This window comes from Schistocerca gregaria, chromosome 7 (assembly GCF_023897955.1).
Source record: "Schistocerca gregaria isolate iqSchGreg1 chromosome 7, iqSchGreg1.2, whole genome shotgun sequence".
Lineage (NCBI taxonomy): Eukaryota > Metazoa > Arthropoda > Insecta > Orthoptera > Acrididae > Schistocerca > Schistocerca gregaria.
In genome coordinates, this window is record NC_064926.1 from 311,039,841 (window position 1) to 311,046,712 (window position 6,872).

Below are 6,872 nucleotides of genomic sequence, written 5' to 3' on the forward strand. Positions count from 1 at the left end.
GTGTAGAGTAGGCATACAGTAAAGGCTGTCCTTCCTACAGACTGCATCGACATAACATTTCTTTTATTGTCGTTGTTGAAGGTAGGCGAAATGCCACGCAGGCAGCGGAACTGTACAGAGAGCGATATCCTGACAAGAACCCACCCCCGACGGGCAGACTTGGTATGCAAGATATATGAGACAGGCGAAATGCACTCATAGTTCAAGAACAAAGTATTAATTCCAATTCCAAAGAAAGCAAGTGCCGAAAAATGTGAACATTACCGAAATATCAGTTTCAGTAGTCATGTATGTCAAACACTAAAACGAATTCTTTATAGGAGAATGGAAAAACTGGTAGATATCAACCACGGGGAAACAATTTGGAGACCTGAGAAATTTAGAAATACACGAGACAGTACTGACCCTACGACTTAACTTAGAAGATGGGGAAAGAAAACCTACGTTTATAGCATTTGTAGACTCAGAGAAAACTTTTGACAGTGTTGACTGGAATGCTCTCTTCGAAATTCTGAAGGTAATAGGAGAACTCAGGGAGCGAAAGGCTATTTACAACTTGTTCAGAAGCCAAACGGCAGTTACAAGAATCCAGGGCATGAATAGGTATCAGTGGATGAGAGAGGAGTGAGACAGTGTTGTAGCTTATCGCCAAATTTATTCAGTTTGTACATCGAGCAAGCCGTAAAAGCAACGAAAGAAAAATTTGGAGTAGGAATTGAAGCTCATGGAGACCAAATAAAAACCATGAGGTTCGCAGATGACGTAATTCCGTTAGACACAGCAAATAACTTGGAAGAGCAGCTGAACACAATAGACAATGTGTGCAGAGAAGGATATGAAATGGCCTACAATTGCAAAGTGGAATTAGTCGAACTAAATCAGATGATGCTGAGGGAATTAAATTAGGAAACGAGACAAAGTACTACTGTAGAAGCTTTTTGCTATTAGAGCAGCAAAATAACTGATGATGACCGAAGTAGAGATGATATAAAACTATACAGGCAATTGTAAGGAAACGCTTTTGTATGGAGCATAGCTGTGTTTGGAAGTGAAGCGTCCACGATAAATAGTTTAGAAAAGGTTACTACAGAAGAAAGCTGAAGATTACGTAGGCGTACCACGTATCTAATGAGGAGATACTGAACAGAAAAGGACAGAAAAGAAACTTGTGGCCCAACCTGACAATAACAAGAGATCAGTTGATAGCACACCTTCTGAGACATCAAGGGGTCACGAATTTATTATTGGATGGGCATGTGTGTGTGTGTGTGTGTGTGTGTGTGTGTGTGTGTGTGTGTGTGTGTGTGTGTGTTTTGTGTGTGTGTGGGGGTGGGTGGGTGGGTGGGTGGGTGGGTGTGTTGGGAGGGGGAGAGGGGCTGTAAAAATTGTGGAGGGAGACTAAGAGATGAATACAGTAAGCAGATTCAGAAGGATGTAAGTTGCAGTAGTTATTCGGGGATGAAGAGGCGTAAACAGTATAGAGTAGCATGGAGAGCTGCATAAAACCAGTTTTAGCACAGAAAATAGGACCAAGAAACTTCTCTGAACGTTTTGTCTGCCTTGCATTTGCCCATGTTAGCCATATTTGAACAGCGATCACCTCCGTGCACAGTGACAGAAGACGAACTACTTCAGCAAGATGGCTGGCACGGTTACGCTAGACACAACACAGTTTTTTGGGTGAAGTAGTGGAGGGATCGGTTGTCACGTGGTTAGCCCCCCAACAATCAAAATCGGCCAGCCTGTCACCCAACATACTTACCACATACATTTTGTTCGTTGGTCAGCTAATAAATCAGATTGCGTGTGCAGGGCCCTTAAGACACTACTGGCCATTAAAATTGCTACACCAAGAAGAAATGCAGGTGATAAACGGGTATTCATCGCACAACTATATTATCCTGGAACTAACTTGTGATTAAATTTCACGCAATTTGGGTGCATAGATCATGAGAAATCAGTACCCAGAACAACCACCTCTGGCCTTAATAACGGCCTTGATACGCCTGGGCATTGAGTCAAACAGATCTGGGATGACGTGTACAGGTACAGCTGCCATTCAGCTTCAACACGATACCACAGTTCATCAACAGTAGTGACTGGCGTATTGTGACGAGCCAGTTGCTCGGCCACCATTGACCAGACGTTTCCAATTGGTGAGAGATCTGAAGAATGTGCTCGCCAGGGCAGCAGCCGAACATTTTCTGTATCCAGAAAGGCCCGTACAGGACCTATAACATGCGGTCGTGCATTATCCTGCTGAAATGTAGGGTTTCGCAGGGATCAAATGAAGGGTAGAACCATGCGTCGTAACACACCTCAAATGTCCACTATTCAAAGTGCCGTCAATGCGAACAAGAGGTGACCGAGACGTGTAACCAATGGCACCTCATGCCATCACGCCGGGTGCTAACGCCAGTATGGCGATGACGAATACACGCTTCCAATGTGCGTTCACCGCGATGTCGCCAAACACGGATGCGACCATCATGATGCTGTAAACAGAACCTGGATTCACCCAAAAAAATGACGTTTTGTCATTCGTGCATCCAGGTTCGTCGTTGAGTGCACTATAGCAGGCGCTCCTGTCTGTGATGCAGCGTCAAGGGTAACCGCAGCCATGGTCTCCGAGCTGCTGAAAATGTCGTCGAACTGTTCGTGCAGAGGGCTGTTGTCTTGCAAAAGTCCCCATCTGTTGACTCTGGGATCGAGACGTGGCTGCACGATCCGTTACTGGACTGCTAGTGATACGAGGCCGTTGGGATTCAGCACGGTGTTCCGTATTACCCTCCTGAACCCACCGATTCCATATTCTGCTAACAGTCATTGGATCTCGACCAACGCGAGCAGCAATGTGGCGATAAGGTAAACCGGAATTGCGATAGGCTACAATCCCACTTTTATAAAAGTCGGAAACGTGATTGTACGCATTTCTCCTCCTTACACGAGGCATCACAACAACGTTTCACCAGGCAACGGTCGACTGTTGTTTGTGTATGAGAAATCGGTTGTAATCTTTCCTCACGTCAGCACGTTGTAGGTGTCGACACCGGCGGAAACCTTGTGTAAATGCTCTGAAAAGCTAATCATTTGCATATCACAGCATCTTTTTCATGTCGGTTAAATTTCGCGTCTGTAGCACGTCATCTTCGTGATGTAGCAATTTTAATGGCCAGTAGTGTATGTCACAGCAAAATAGCCATTCCTGGCGTTGTGTCAGTTCTGGGCTGATGTCTTTACGGTTGTTCTAGGCCCCAGAGGTAATTTATTCATTTATCACTGGTTATTGTTCAAGCTGTTACGAACGTTAATGTACAGGAAGTTGTAATATTGTTGGAAGACTACAATTTTTTTTAATTCGGTAGTGCCTTTATTAACAGAGAGAACTGACATGAAAGAGCCCTTATTTTACTTCCAGTAATTTTGGGCAGTGTGCTGCTTTTATATCGTTCTTGAAGCTACGGCAATCATTTTTTCCTCGTAACTGCTACTTTTGGTTTGATTTGTTCCGTTAGCGGAACAATTTCGATAGTCAGATGGTAATCAAGAGTCCAAGTTTTAATTTTTGTACTGGCTAAGGTAAGTTAGTATTCCCAGATGACTCACTGTAGCCAAACTGTCAAACAGAAAGTCAACTGTAGCGCTCAGCTTTCTAGTCTGTCTAGTTACACCACGCAATAGCCCCATTTTTTTAGAAGGATTTGACGAGCTTTCTTTAAGGGCAGGATTACACTATAGCAGAATCTTCTGATTTTGGTAAGTGATTTCCCGTTATAGAAGATTCAAGAACTACAGTTGGCGCTACGTTTACTTCAAAAAGGCTAGTTGTGGCACACCCACTACATGTTCGGAGCGTCTGTGAAGCTTGCTATGCTAATAAAAGATGTAGCTACATGAGAGTTCTCATATTATCATAGTGGCCTACTACAACCTGGTTGGTCTCTAAAAAACCAGGAAGAAGCGTTATACATTCACAGAAAAAGAAACAGCAAAACTAAAAAGTAATTAATGTATAGTACTGAAATTTCGGGATATAATTGTCTAGGTAACGTATTTAAATGATCAATATTGCAGGTTCACAGGACGACGTAAGCGTGAGGTAAACCACTGCAAAAATGAAATACTTTTATGTTAATATCCGCCAGAACGTCGAATTCAAGCATGCAAATGTTTACGCATAGTGTTGTTCAGCTACCGCATATGAGTTTGTTGGATGGACTTCCATGCATGCTGCACTTAGCGGTCAGTACAGCGACGGTTAATGCTGTTTGTTGATAACTATGGAGCAGTCGTCAGATAGTGTCCAATATGTACTCGGTTGGTGAGACATCTGGTGATCGAGCAGGCTAAGGCAACATGTCGACACCATGTAGAGCATATTGGATTACAACAGCGGTACGTGGGCTAACTTTATTTTGTTCACTCTGGGGAGCTGTTCATGAATGGCAGCACAACAGCTCACTCACCAGATTGACGGATAAATTTTGCAGGCAGGGTGCGTGGGATAACCAAGGGGGAGCTCTTGCTGTCATACGAAATCGCACCTAAGACCACAACTGCTAGTGTTGTTCCAGTACTCTAGCAGGCAGACAGATTGGTTGCAGGCCCTCAACTGACCTGCCTCTTAGCAACACAGAGCCATCACTGGCACGAAAGGAGAACCAGCTTTCAGCAGAAAACATAACAGACTTTCTCCCTGTCCGCCGCTGAGCTCTCGCTTCACACCACTGAAGTCGCAAATGGCGGTGGTTTGGGATCAGTGAAATGCACGTTACAAGGCATCTGATTTGGAGCTCTGCTTGAAGTAGCCGATTTGTAGCAGTTCGTTGTTTCACTAAGGTGCCAACTGCTGCGCAGATTGCTGCTGAAGATACAATACGATGCGCCAGAGCCCCAAGCCGAACACGATGGTCATCCCTCTCGGTATTGTACCACGTCGCCGTTCGGAGTCTGGTCTTCTTGCTACCGTACATTCTCGTGACTACTGCTGCCAGCAATCATATGCATTGGCTTCACTACTGCCAAGTCTTTCTTGAAATATCGCCGAAGGAACATTCAGTTCCTCTTAGCCCTATTTAGGTTTTTATGCTGGTAGCACCACGTAGTGCTCTGTATGAAAATCACTGACCGTGCTGTGTGCAGTCTGTGGCTGGTTGGCATTGTTGAAATATTCTCTATTGTAGTGTTGGGAAGTTGGATGTCAGCAGCGCATAGTGTTGCGCAGTTGGAGGTGAGCCGCCAACAGTGGTGGATGTGGGAAGAGAGATGGCAGAATTTAAAGAGCAGACGATCTGGACGTGTGTCCACCAGAAAGAGTAAATTTGTTATACTGGATATCATGAACTGATATACGTATTATGACTTTTGAACACTATTAAGGTAAATACATTGTTTGTTCTCTATCAAAATCTTTCATTTGCTAACTATGCCTATCAGTAGTTAGTGCCTTCAGTAGTTAGAATCTTTTATTTAGCTGGCAGTAGTGGCGCTCGCTCTATTGCAGTAGTTCGAGTAACGAAGATTTTTGTGAGGTAAGTGATTCTTGAAAGGTATAGGTTAATGTTAGTCACGGCCATTTTTTGGAGGTATTATTGAAAGTCAGATTGCGTTGCGCTAGAAATATTGTATATCAGTTTAGTGTTGATCAGAATAATTAAAGAGAGAAATTTCCGAGTACGTTCAGTTCTGCTCAGCTGTTTGAAAATCAAATAACGTAAGAGGTTTACCAGCACAGTCATTCATATTTTTTCTAAGGGGAGGTTTCATATTTCATAATATTTCTAAGGGGTCGTATCAACACTATCTCATTAAAACTAAGTGAGGTGTTGATGGCATCTTCCTCATCTTAAAGGAATTCTTGACTAACATCAACTCACCACGCCCGATCTCAAAGGCAGCGCTCAAGGCTGTACAGCGTGTATTTACTGAAAACTTGCTTTTTATCCCCATAGTGGCGCTGCTAGCGCCACTCATGCCCGACTGGCGCAAAACTTGAACAGACACCATCTTTCAGATGTAGAAACAGACCTACCTACCGTCATTCATGCCGCACAACTTCTTCTTGGTGCCTTGATTTTTTTTACTTCGATGCATGTATTGCCTCTCTCACTCTTTGGGGTGAATTTCTGATATCTAGTCACTTATGCCGGCGGTATGGCCGAAGAACTAGGCTCTCAGTCGTTCGTTACATCATCCGACGTCTCAGCGGCTTCGTAACAGGAGGGCGCCATTTAGTTACCTAGGTGTTCCGAGTCTTCGTGGTAGCTCCAACAGTACTATCCATGGCGGCTGTAGCCTCGCCACTGTAGCACAATATAATAGATTAAGTTGGGAATCGTTTGTCCAATTTGTAGCCTGAGCTCTGATTGCATATTACCAGTAACTTTGGGAAAGAAGGATGAGATGTACATTCTTAAGATTATAACATAACAGAGTGCAGTGAAGATGACAACTTTGAATCTGGTATCAACAAAATTTCAGTATAAAATGAGAGGGACGAGTCTAGTAGAACCAGCTGAACTGATACGGGAGATGAAAAAGCTCAGGTGTAAATACTTAATATTAAAATGAGAACTTAAGTCCGACTGTAATCGATTACAAAGGGTGAAAGTTATACGCTCTGATTCGATGGTTCGTTCGTTCAAGGGCATTAAAATGTATGCGTGCTTTTTACTCAAAACTGAGTGAACTGTCGTCTGTTATAAAAAGGTTGAACTGAAATCGCTATTGCAAACAGCGTGTCTCAGTGCACACATTTATATAAAGACTAAACTAACTGGCGTTCAATGTGTAGGAAATTAAATCAAAACCGTGCACTTCCCCCAAAAAATTTAAATACTGAAATTACGTATCAACCCTATGAAACACACACA